The following is a 12,566-nucleotide window of genomic DNA, read 5'->3' on the forward strand; positions in this document are numbered from 1 at the left end:
GGAGACACTTTGGAAAGGGTCATCTGCCCACTTCCTGGCAGGGACGAGGCAGTTGCGTTAGGAAAGGTGAGTCGGGGCCAAAGCTGGGGTCGAGGGGAGTGCGGGTCCATGGGGGAGGGAGGCCTGGTGCCTCCGCGGCCGTCCAGCCCTGGGTCAGAGTTCTGCCTGCAAGCACAGGAATATGACGAAGTGTGAGGCGGCGGGGGGGGGGACCGGGCGACAGGAGAAGGCCCCACCGGCTACTTGTCTCCCTGCACCTTCTGGTCATAGGTGCCCGCGTGCTTGTAGCCCGGCACGTAGCCCGACTCGTCCACCAGGTCCATGCGGCCCGCCCTGCCCTTGCCCCTTCTGGACGGGTCGAAGCACTCCTTGTGGGAGCCCGTGAACTTGGTGGTGTCCGTGAGCCGCGACACGGTGAGCGAGGAGATGGCTTTCGTCACCCCCGAAATGATGGGGGCCTTGCCCTCACTGAGCCTGTGCACCTCTTGGGTGGCCTCCTCACGGCTCTTGTCTTTGAATCTCTTCTTGGCCAGCTCCTCCAGAGCTTCCTTGAACTGCTCAAATGTGATGGTCCTGCAGGACTTGCCCTTGATCTTGCTGAAGACGATGTCCACGTCGGTGACGGTTATGTTCCTGCCATCGATCACCTGGCCATCCCTGCACAGTTTGGACCAGTTCTTGCCATGCATCTCCTTACAGGTGGCCCTGGTGTACCAGTGCACCGTAAACCTCCTCCAGGGCGCTGGGCTCCGGGCCGTGGTGGCTGCCCCTTCACTGGCGTCCTCCGACTCTAGTGACAGCCTCTTGGCTGCCTTGTCCTTCGTGGGGTCCCCTGGGGACTTGGGGGGTGTCTTGTTGGCAGGCTTGGGGGGCTTGGGCTTGCTGTCAGCCAGGCTCAGAGATGCGGCAACTGCAGCAGGTGCCTCTGCGACTCGCAGGCGAATGACCCAGTCTATTTTTAGTTTTTTGAGGCACCTTCATACTGTTTTCTGTAGTGGCTGCACCAATTTACATTCCTACCAACAAGTAGGAGGGTTCGCTTTTTTCCACACCCTCTCCAGCATTTATTATTTGTAAATTTTTTTCTGATGGCCCTTCTGACTGGTGTGAGGTGGTACCTCACTGTAGTTTTGATTTGCATTTCTCTGATGATTAGTGATGTTGAGCAGGTTTTCATGTGCCTATTGGTCATCTGTATGTCTTCTTTGGAGAAATGTCTATTTAGGTCTTTTGCCCGTTTTTCAATTGGGTTTTTTTAATTGTTGAGTTTTGTGAACTGTTGGTATATTTTGGAAATTAAGCCCTTGTCAGTCATATCATTTGCAGATATTTTCTCCCAGTCTATAGGTTGTCTTTTCATTTTGTTTATGGTTTCCTTTGCTGTACAAAAGCTTGTAACTTTGATTAGGTCCCATTTGTTTACTTTTGCTTTTATTTCTATTGCCTTAGGAGACTGACCTAAGAAAACATTGATATGATCTATGTCAGAGAATGCTTTGCCTCTGTTCTCTTCTAGGAGCTTTATGGTGTCATGTCTTATGTCTAAGTCTTTAAGGCATTTGAAGTTTGTTTTTTGTGTGTGGTGTGAGGGTGTGTTCTAACCTCATTGTTTTACATGCACCTGTCCAACTTTCCCAGCACCACTTGCTGAAGAGACTGTTTTCCATGATATATTCTTGCTTCTTTTGTCAAAGATTTGACCATAGGTATATGGATTTATTTCTGGGCTCTCTATTCTGTTCCATTGATCCATGTTTGTTTTTGTGCCAATACCACACTGTTTGGTTTACTGTAGCTTTGTAGTGTACAATACAGTATTTTTAACTATAGTTACCATGCTGTACATTGCATCACCAGAGCTTATCTCTCTTATAACTGGAAGTTTGTACTTTTTGACCATCCTCACCCATTTCACACACACACCCTGATCCTACCTTTGACAACCACAAATCTTTTCTCTGTGTCTGTGTGTTCCATTTTTGGTGGTTGTTGTGTGCTGTTTTTCTTTTATGCCAATACCATACTGTTTTGATTGTTATAGATTTGTAGTATAGTTTGAAATGAGGAAGTGTGATGTTGTCAGCCTTGTACTTTTTCAAGATTGTTTTGGCTCTTCAGGGTCTTTCATGTTACAAATTTTAGGATTGTTTGTTCTGTTTCTGTGAAAAATGCCATTGAAATGTTGATAAGAATTGCATTGAGGGCTTCCCTGGTGGCGCAGTGGTTGAGAGTCTGCCTGCTGATGCAGGGGACACGGATTTGTGACCCGGTCCGGGAAGATCCCACATGCCGTGGAGCGTCTGGGCCCGTGAGCCATGGCTGCTGAGCCTGCACGTCCGGAGCCTGTGCTCCGCAATGGGAGAGGCCACAACAGTGAGAGGCCCGCGTACCGCAAAAAAAACAATTGCGTTGAATGTGTAGATTGCCTTTGGTAGTATGGACATTTTAATGATAATGTTAATTCTTCCAATCTGTGAGGACACAATATCTTTCCATTTATTTGTGTTTTCAGTTTCTTTCATCAGTGTCATAGTTTTCAGGGTACCAGTCTCTCCCTCCTTGGTTAAATATATTCCTAGATATTTTGTTCATTTGTATGCAATTGTTAATAGGGTTTTTTCTTAATTGCTCTTTCTGATGTTTATTCCATTCATTATTAGTGTATAGAAATGCAACAGATTTTTTTGTATTGCTTTTGTATCCTACAACTTTACCGAATTTGTTTATTAGTTCTAACAGTTTCTTGGTGGATTCTTTAGGATTTTCTTTATATAATGTCATGTCATGTTCAAACAGTGACAGTTTTACTACTTTCCAATTTGGATGCCTGTATTTCTTTTTCTTGCCTGGTTGCTCTGGCTAGGACTTGCAAAACTGTGTTGAATGAAAGTAGTGGGTAGGCATCCTTGCCTTGTTCCTGATCTTAGAGGGAAAGCTTTCAGGTTTTCACCAGTGAGTATGATGTTAGCTGTAGGCTTCTCATATATGGTCTTCATTATGTTGAGGTATATTCCCTCTGTACTCACTTTGTTGAGAGGTTTTTGTCATAAACAGATATTGAATTTTGTCAAGTGCTTTTTTGGCATTTATTACATGATCATATGATTTTTATCCTTCATTTTATTGATGTGGTGTATCACGTTTATTTGCTGATATTGAAAAATCCTTGCATCTGGAATAAATGCCACTTGATCATGGTATATGATCCTTTTAATGTATTGTTGAATTCAGTTTGCTACCATTTTGTTGAGGGTTTTTGCATCTATGTTCAACTGGGACATTGGCCTGTAATTTTCTTAATAGTGTGCTTGTTTGGTTTTAGTATTAGGCTAATGCTGGACTCATAAAATGAGTTTGGACGTGTACCTTCCTCTTCTATTCTTTTATTTTTTTAAATCTTGACCTAAATTTTGATTTGGGGCCATAATTGAGTTAAAACATGTTTATTTTAAGAAATTAATTTTTAAATGATACATTTAATATGACCATAAGAGAGAAGCTTTTTCAGGGGCCTAAAATACAGGAAATAAATCACGATCTTAGTGTGGTTCCTTGTTGAGATCTGACAACTTCCTAAACTAATGTTGTTTTGGTACTTTGATATCTAATATAGAGAGCAAGGTTAGGAATTTTATAATCAATAAAATAATCACAGTGAAAAATAGTATACTGCATGTAAATATACTTGTAATATGTTTGGCCTAATTAAAGTATTAGCAATTAATGAATATAGAAAAATTCAATTGTAGGATGCCTTTTGATTTCAAAGATTGCATAATAAGATAAATTGTGTGAAGGGATAGAGTAATGAATATCTGACAGTTTTTCTGGTTATTTACCACTTTTTGAATGTCCTTGTCTTACTTCAGGAATTTCCATCTCTATGAGTTCTAAATTCCCAGGAAAGGATCTAGAATATTCATTTCCTCAGTTTCCTTTGCACCTCAGGCACATGTATTTAACATAGGTGCAGCACACTACCTGTACTGTATTCAGAAGTGAGCTTGAGAAAAGAGGCTTGGCACAGAACTCATTTTGCTGGCAGGAGTTAGCATCAGTGGTTGCGGAGTCAAGTTACTGATCCAGAAGTGTCATTGGTGTGGTAGCAGGAACAGATGTAGTAAAGTTGAGTTTCTGGCAACATCCGAAGTATAGCATGTTGTGCTCCATGAGGGTAGAAATAGTGGTAGTTATTTCTAGTGCTCCATAGGCAGCAGCAGTTTTTGTCATCAGGCCAGTTCTATGGTATGTCTTTGGACATTGTTCCTGGAAGCTTAGACTCAAACCTGCCTGATTCTTAAGCCTTCACAGTAATTCCTTGAGTTAGATTAATAAACTGTTAATGAATACCTTTTCTGCCTCATTAGCCAGAGTCAGCTTCTGTTACTTATAACTAAGAACAACAGAAGTTGTTGCCAGAAGTGAGATACTGAAAATTACACAACCTAAAATGTGAAATTAGTTGAATGGAAGACAGGGATAGAGGGGAGTGTTGTTAACATGGACCTGACCATTACAGGCCTTAAGCTGGTGGCCCTTGTTATGTAGTAGTGAACGTAAGGTTAGTGCCACTTAACTGTTTTTTGGGAGTACAGCTACAGCAATAAGGGATATAATCAGAATGTCAATGTGTGCTCGTTATTGCTTCCTGCTTTCAGCAAAATATTGAAAAAGAGGATTAATGCAGGTTAAGCTAGTCAGTCTTCAAAGCAGAGATGGAAAGAAGTACTACTTTGTGAAGGGACACTTCTTGCTACAACCTGGAATCTGATTGAGGGTCCTATAATTTAGAGCCTTGCAGGCCTAAAAATGCCGGTTGCTCCTATCCACTAAAACTAAAGCCAATACAAGCAGGGGGTCTTTTAGCTCTAATATAAGATCAGTGCCCCAAGCTTTCTCATTTGCCAGACAAAGATCAGATATATGATGCATTTACTCACTGGAGCCTATAGTTTTTCATTGTGTTAAGAAGTGTCCATTAAGCTAAGAGTTAAGGAGATGAGACAGCATAGAGACCATAACCAGAGAATGAAAATCTTCATGCTTAGTAACTGTGTCAACATGTTTGCCTGTGGCTACTTGCACATGGAAATGACTGGAAAAAAATAGATTGGAAGTTATAAAGTTTTTGAATAAGTTGTATTGCCAAGAAACCCCAAGTTTGGTTAGCTCTCTTTCACTCTTAAGGCCATCCCTGGGTCCCTTAACTCATATCAACAGGAAGTGGATTATGAAAGCTTCAGAGCCTCAGAGAAGGGCATTTTTTGTAATATCTCCATCTGGATCCCCCAGAGGACAGACCAGAAGCCTTGAAGGACAGTGGACAATAGAGGGTCTTTGGGTCTCCCAGAAAACAGGATTAGGTGTTGCCAATTTGGCTGACTGGAGTTTATTGCTCTGCCAAAAGCAAGGAGCTTTTGCTCCTCTATCCAGAAGGATTAGGGTTTAGGATTTGCTGTGGAGCAGTAACTGCCATGTGTTTTCCATTCCAGGTTTTTATTGCTGTATCCTGTTTATTCTTTACTATGGTCCAGTAGGTATCTACCATGTGAGCCACAGCTGGACCTAATGGAAAGGTTAGCACATCAGCTAGAGATCCTTGATTTGAACATGGATGAGATCTTAGGGGTCAAGCAGTAAACGGATGTAGTATTCTATATATCGGAAGAAGGGTGCATATTCATGTTGTGTAGCTAAAAGGGTGAATGGGTTGTTGCCTCTCAATAGCCTTTCTTTCTCACTAACTGAAAAATTGTGTTCAGAGTACGGTGTGACAGGGGAGGAAAAAATGTGATATCTCAGACCATGTGAAACCTTTCTGGTCAGTGTAAGCAGCTGTCTACTGAATGTTGCTTCCAGTAAAACTATTGTTTTCCTGTTAAAAGGCAGAGGCCGAGCTAGCACTCTCTTTTTTGCCCTTTTCCCCTCTTCCTACCGGGAATGCAGATGTGATGTGACAGCAGCAGTGAAGACAGAAACCATACATGAAGAGGAGCAGAACAGGAAAAAAAAGAAGACCCTGGGTCCTTGGTGGTACTAAGGACCTGCAGTAGCCTAGGGTTGCCTTAATCTATATTTCTTGATATGTGAGAAAGTTAAATCTCTTACTTAAACCACTATTTGTTGGACTTTTGGTTAATCTGTCTTTTCCACTAGCTTGTGAACTGTTTGAAGCTGAGGAGACTTGTTTTTTTAATTGAGGTATAGTTGACATATAACACTATACTAGTTTCAAGTATACAACATAATGATTTTATATATATATATATATATTTTGATCCTTTTAATTTGTTGTTGGATTCTGTTTGCTAGTATTTTGTTGAGGATTTTTGTGTCTATATTCATCAGTGATATTGGTCGGTAATTTTCTTTTTTTTGTAGTATCTTTGTCTGGTTTTGGTATCAGAGTGATGGTAGCCTCATAGAATGAGTTTGGGAGTGTTCCTTCCTCTGCAATTTTTTGGAGGAGTTTGAGAAGGATGGATGTTAGGTCTTCTCTAAATGTTTGATAGAATTCACCTGTGAAGCCATGTGGTCCTGGACTTTTGTTTGTTGGAAGATTTTTAATCACAGTTTCAATTTCATTACTTGTGATTGGTCTGTTTATATTTTCTGTTTCTTCCTGGTTCAGTCTTGGAAGGTTATACCTTTCTAAGAATTTGTCCATTTCTTCTAGGTTGTTCATTTTATTGGCATAGAGTTGCTTGTAGTAGTCTCTTAGGATGCTTTGTATTTCTGTGGTGTCTGTTGTTACTTCTCCTTTTTCATTTCTAATTTTATTGATTTGAGTCTTCTCCCTCTTTTTCTTGATGAGTCTGGCTAATGGTTTATCAATTTTGCTTATCATCTCAGAACCAGTTTTTAGTTTCATGATCTTTGCTTTTGTTTTTTTTGGTTTCTATTTCATTTATTTCTGCTCTGATCTTTATGATTTCTTTCCTTCTACTAACTGTGGGTTTTGTTTGTTTTCTTTCTCTAGTTCCTTTAGGTGTAAGGTTAGATTGTTTGAGATTTTTCTTGTTTCTTGAGGTAGGCTTGTATAGCTATAAACTTCCCTCTTAGAACTGCTTTTGCTGCATCCCATAAGTTTTGAATCATTGTGTTTTCATTGTCATTTGTCTCTAGATATTTTTTGATTTCCTCTTTGATTTCTTCAGTGATCTCTTGGTTATTTAGTAACGTATTGTTTAGCCTCCATGTGTTTGTGTTTTTAACATTTTTTTCCCTGTAATTGATTTCTGATCTCATAGTGTTGTGGTCAGAAAAGATGCTCTGTATGATTTCAATTTTCTTAAATTTACTGAGGCTTGATTTGTGACCCAAGATGTGATCTATCCTGGAGAATGTTCCATGTGCACTTGAGAAGAAAGTGTAATCTGTTTTTGGTTGGAATGTCCTATAAATATCAAATCTATCTGGTCTGTTGTGTCATTTAAAGCTTGTGTTTCCTTACTAATTTTCTGTTTGGATGATCTGTCCATTGGTGTAACTGAGGTGTTAAAATCTCCCACTATTACTGTGTTACTGTTTCCACTTTTATAGCTGTTAGCAGTTGCCTTATGTATTGAGGTGCTCCTGTGTTGGGTGCATATATATTTATAATGCTTATATCTTCTTGGATTGTTCTCTTGATCACTATGTAGTGTCCTTCCTTGTCTCTTATAACATTCTTTATTTTAAAGTCTATTTTATCTGATATGAGTATTGCTACTTCAGCTTTCTTTTGATTTCCATTTGCATGGAATATCTTTTTCCATCCCCTCACTTTCAGTTTGTATGTGTCCCTAGGTGTGAAGTATGTTTCTTGTAGACAGCATATATATGGGTCTTATTTTTGTATCCATTCAGCGAGCCTGTGTCTTTTGGTTGGAGCATTTAATCCATTCACATTTAAGGTAATTATCAATATGTATGTTCCTATTACTATTTTCTTAATTGTTATGGGTTTGTTTTTGTCAGTCCTTTTCTTCTTTTGTGTTTCCCACTTAGAGTAGTTCCTTTAGCATTTGTTGTAGAGCTGGCTTGGTGGTGCCGAATTCTCTTAGCTTTTGCTTGTCTGTAAAGCTTTTGATTTCTCCATCGAATCTGAATGAGATCCTTGCTGGGTAGAGTAGTTTTGGTTGTAGGTTCTTCCCTTTCATTACTAAATATATTGTGCCACTCCCTTCTGGCTTGTAGAGTTTCTGCTGAGAAATCAACTGTTAACCTTATGGGAGTTCCCTTGTATGTTATTTGTCATTTTTCCCTTGTTGCTTTTGATAATTTTTCTTTGTCTTTAACTTTTGTCAATTTGATTACTATGTGTCTTGGCGTGTTTGTTTCTCCTTGGGTTTATGCTGCCTGTGACTCTCTGTGCTTCCTGGACTTGGGTCGCTGTTTCCTTTCCCATGTTAGGGAAGTTTTTGACTACAATCTCTTCAAATATTTTCTCAGGTCCTTTCTCTCTCTTTTCTCCTTCTTGTACCCCTATAATGTGAATGTTGTTGTGTTTAACGTTGTCCCAGAGGTCTCTTAGGCTGTCTTCATTTCTTTTCATTCTTTTTTCTTTATTCTGTTCCGTGGCAGTGAATTCCACCATTCTGTCTTCCAGGTCACTCATCTGTTCTTTTGCCTCAGTTATTCTGCTGTTGATTTCTTCCAGTGTATTTTTCATTTCAGTTATTGTATTGTTCATCTCTGTTTGCTTGTTCTTTAATTCTTCTACATGTTTGTTCTTTAATTCTTCTACGTCTTTGTTAAACATTTCTTGTATATTCTCGATCTTTGCCTCCATTCTTTTTCTGAGGTCCTGGATCATCTTCACTATCATTATTCTGAATTCCTTTTCTGGAAGATTTCCTATCTCCACTTTCATTTAGTTGTTTTTCTGGGGTTTTATCTTGTTCCTTCATCTGGTACATAGCCCTCTGCCTTTTCATCTTTCTGTGAATGTGGTTTTTGTTCCACAGGCTGCAGGATTGTAGTTGCTCTTGCTTCTGCTGTCTGTCCTCTGTATTTATATATACTTTGAAATGATCACCACAGTAAGTCTAGTTAATCTGTCCCCATATATAGTTACAAAAAATTTTTTTGGGGGGGATGAGTACTTTTAAGATTTTATTAGCAACTTTCAAGTATGCAGTACAGTATTATTAACTAAAGTCACTGTGCTGTACTTAAGAGACTATTATATATTTATTTCTGTATCTTCATTTTGTGATGTAATGTCTAGCAAAAAATAAGCACATGTATGTTTGATAAATGAAAGAATTTACTGCCATTGTTAATAAGTTAAAACCTAAATTATAATTTGCTGTCTGGTGAAACCTCCAAATATTTGGTAACAGCAAGTGAGATATAAAAAATGGTTAAATAATACTTATTTAACTGGTTTTCATTTCAGTAAGCCAGATTTACCATGTGGCTCATAAGAGCATTATCTTTAGTCAGATCACTTATTTTTTTGTGAGAATTTCAGTTTTCCTTTTGAACTCATTTAGTAATATCTCTAAAACATTTTTTAATGATTCAGATTTACAGAAAAGGTGCAAGAAAAGTTGAAGAATATGTGAATTTCCTTTATCCAGATTCTACAAATGCTAACATTTTACCACATTTGCTTTATCATCTCTCCCTCATTTTTTTCTTGAACTTTCTGGAGCTAAATACAGGCATAATGTACTGTTTCCCCCAAATGAGCATTTTTCAGATCATAACAGACCACTTGGGTTTAGATCTGGAGAAATACTTCAGTGTATATTTCTTAAGAATACTACATTGTGTATTTCCTAAATTTGTAAAGACGTTCTCTTATATGACAACAGTATAATTATCAAAATCAGTATATTAACATTGATTCAGTTCTGTTATTCAAATTTTCCATTTGACCTAAGAATGCCCTTTATAGCAGAAGAAAAAAAAAATGGATTGGATCTCTGGTCTAGGGTCCAATTGAAGGTCACACAGATCGCATTCAATCATCGTGTGTGTGTGTGTGTGTGTGTGTGTGTGTGTGTGTGTGTTTCCAGCATCGTGATTTAATTAAGGGAGCATATTCATTGTAGAGAATATATTGATGATTGTAAATGTGACTCCTCATTACAGCCTTAAAATTTTTGAAACACCAAAGCACAAAGATGTCAACTATATATCCAAACTACAGGTACAAAACAAGGGCTTCCCTGGTGGTTCAGTGGCTGAGAGTCCGCCTGCTGATGCAGGGGACATGGGTTCGTGCCCCGGTCCGGGAAGATCCCACATGCCGCGGAGTGGCTGGGCCCATGAGCCATGGCCGCTGAGCCTGCGTGTCCGGAGCCTGTGCTCCGCAACGGGAGAGGCCTCAACAGTGAGAGGCCCGCGTACTGCAAAACAAAACAAAACAAAAACCAAATAAGTACATGTATTTTCCACACTCCAAAATTGAGTACACACTGTACTGTCATAGGGAAGGGGGTTACCAATGATGACCTGACAATAAAGTACTCAAGATTGATATACCAAAATAAAATATAAAATAGGAGTTTATAAAAACAAGTTTGACAGTAGCAGAGAGAACCCTTTTCATTTCTGAGCAAAAATGCATTTCATTATACATACTCTCTCCTAAAATGAATAAATCAGTTACTTGAGAATGTTCTATTTATTTCTTCCATTATACAACAACATTCTCCGTGTCTTTTGAAAAAAAAATATTGTGCGTGAACTGTGGGATAAGCATGCATGTGAATGGAACAGCACAATTACAGTGGTTCTTACAACTCACCTCTAGATAAGAAGAAAGTGTTTTTCATTAGTGTGGCCCCATCTTAGCCAATATTCAGTTTGGAAAGACACTGGGTTAAGATCAGAAGGAACTGAAATTCCAAGTTCTAGAATTGATGATTATATATGCCATTGTATTAGTCAGGCTTCTTTTTTTTTCTTTTTATTGAAGTATAGTTCATCTACAATGTTGTGTTAGTTTCTACTGTACAGAAAAGTGAATTGGCCACACATACACATATATCCACTCTTCTCTACATTCCCCTCCCATACATGTCATTATAGAGTATTGAGAAGAGCTCCCCGAGCTACACAGCAGGTCCCTATGAGCCATCTGCCATTATATGTAGTAGTATGTATATGTTTTTAGTCTTCCTTAATCTGGAGCAGTTCCTTAGTCTTTCTTTGTCTTTCATGACCTTGTTCTTTTTTTTGTTTCTGCGGTACGCGGGCCTCTCACTGCTGTGGCCTCTGCCGTTGCGGAGCACAGGCTCCGGACTCGCAGCCTCAGCGGCCATGGCTCACGGGCCCAGCTGCTCCGCGGCATGCGGGATCCTCCCGGACCAGGGCACGAACCCATGTCCCCTGCATCGGCAGGCGGACTCTCAACCACTGCACCACCAGGGAAGCCCGACCTTGTTCTTTTTGAAGAATATAGGCAAGTTATTTCATAGAATTTGGTGTGAGCATTTTTTGATCATGGCAGTTCACCTGGATTCAGCTCTTCTAAAAACTTTCTATCTTAAGAGCTTTACCTCAGTTGACTCCAGCAGGATGTCTTCCCTAGGACTCAGCATTTGTTGTTGTTGTTCTTGTTGTTGAACAGTGTTTCTCAGTGGGGCCCTATTGTCATTTTGAGCAGATAGTTCTGCACTACACAGACTATCCCACACATCCCTGGCTCCTCTCTAAATTCCAGTAGCATTCTTCAGTTGGTATGACCACCCAGAACACCTCCAGTTGAGAACCACTGTTATGTAAAATTTGAAATCGCATGCAGGATCTTAGTTCCCCAAACAGGGATGAACCCAGGTGCCCTGCAGTGGAAGCGCAGAGTCCTAACCACTGGACCGCCAGGGAAGTCACTGAAATCTTTAAATTAGGAAAGTGGTCTTGCTTTTTATATAGTTGGTAGCATGAGCTAATTTTCCAGTTGATGGTTTTAATTAATTAATTTATTTATTTTTGGCTGTGTTGGGTCTTTGTTGCTGCGCTCAGGCTTTTTCTAGTTGCGGAAAAGGGGGGCTACTCTTCATTGCAGTGCGTAGGCTTCTCACTGCGGTGGCTTTTCTTGTTGCAGAGCACGGGCTCTAGGCGTGTGGGCACAGTAGTTGTGGCTCGTGGGCTCTAGAGTGGGCACAAGCTCAGTAGTTGCGGTGCACGGGTTTAGTTGCTCCACGGCATGTGGGATCTTCCTGGACCAGGGCTCAAACCCGTGTCCCCTGCATTGACAGGCAGATTCTTAACCACTGTGCCACCAGGGAAGTCCCCAGTTGATAGTTTTAATTATCATTAATCTGTAATCTGCTACTGACAGCGTGCTTTAGCTGAATTCTAGTCAGTTATTTAGTTATATTTAATAAATTGATGGTAAATGGTTAAGTTGGTCATGTATGTTTTTGTATAATCTGAAATGAGAGTCCTATTAACTATCTCCATTTAAAATTAGGAACGCTACCTTAGAAGTTAACTGAAATAAAATATCACTGGGAAGATTTATTTTAAAACTAGATAATTTACTGTTACAAATTTTAGGGGGAAATGAGTGTATTTGCATTTAATTTTAATTTTAATGATGTTAAATATTCTTCTTGTTTTTCTTTCAG

General features: G+C 39.6%; 1 protein-coding gene and 1 pseudogene across 4 annotated transcripts in view; one reads left to right on the plus strand and one right to left on the minus strand.

The window, feature by feature from the left end:
* Window positions 1-12,566, plus strand: part of LYRM7 (LYR motif containing 7) — a 73,401-nt gene that overhangs the window by 29,898 nt on the left and 30,937 nt on the right. The window lies entirely within an intron of this gene.
* Window positions 137-4,230, minus strand: LOC111182404 (tubulin polymerization-promoting protein pseudogene; annotated as a pseudogene).

This window comes from Delphinapterus leucas, chromosome 3, assembly GCF_059928025.1.
Source record: "Delphinapterus leucas isolate spDelLeu-1000000601 "Yukka" chromosome 3, BTC_Dleu_Yukka2, whole genome shotgun sequence".
In the NCBI taxonomy this organism is placed as follows: domain Eukaryota; kingdom Metazoa; phylum Chordata; class Mammalia; order Artiodactyla; family Monodontidae; genus Delphinapterus; species Delphinapterus leucas.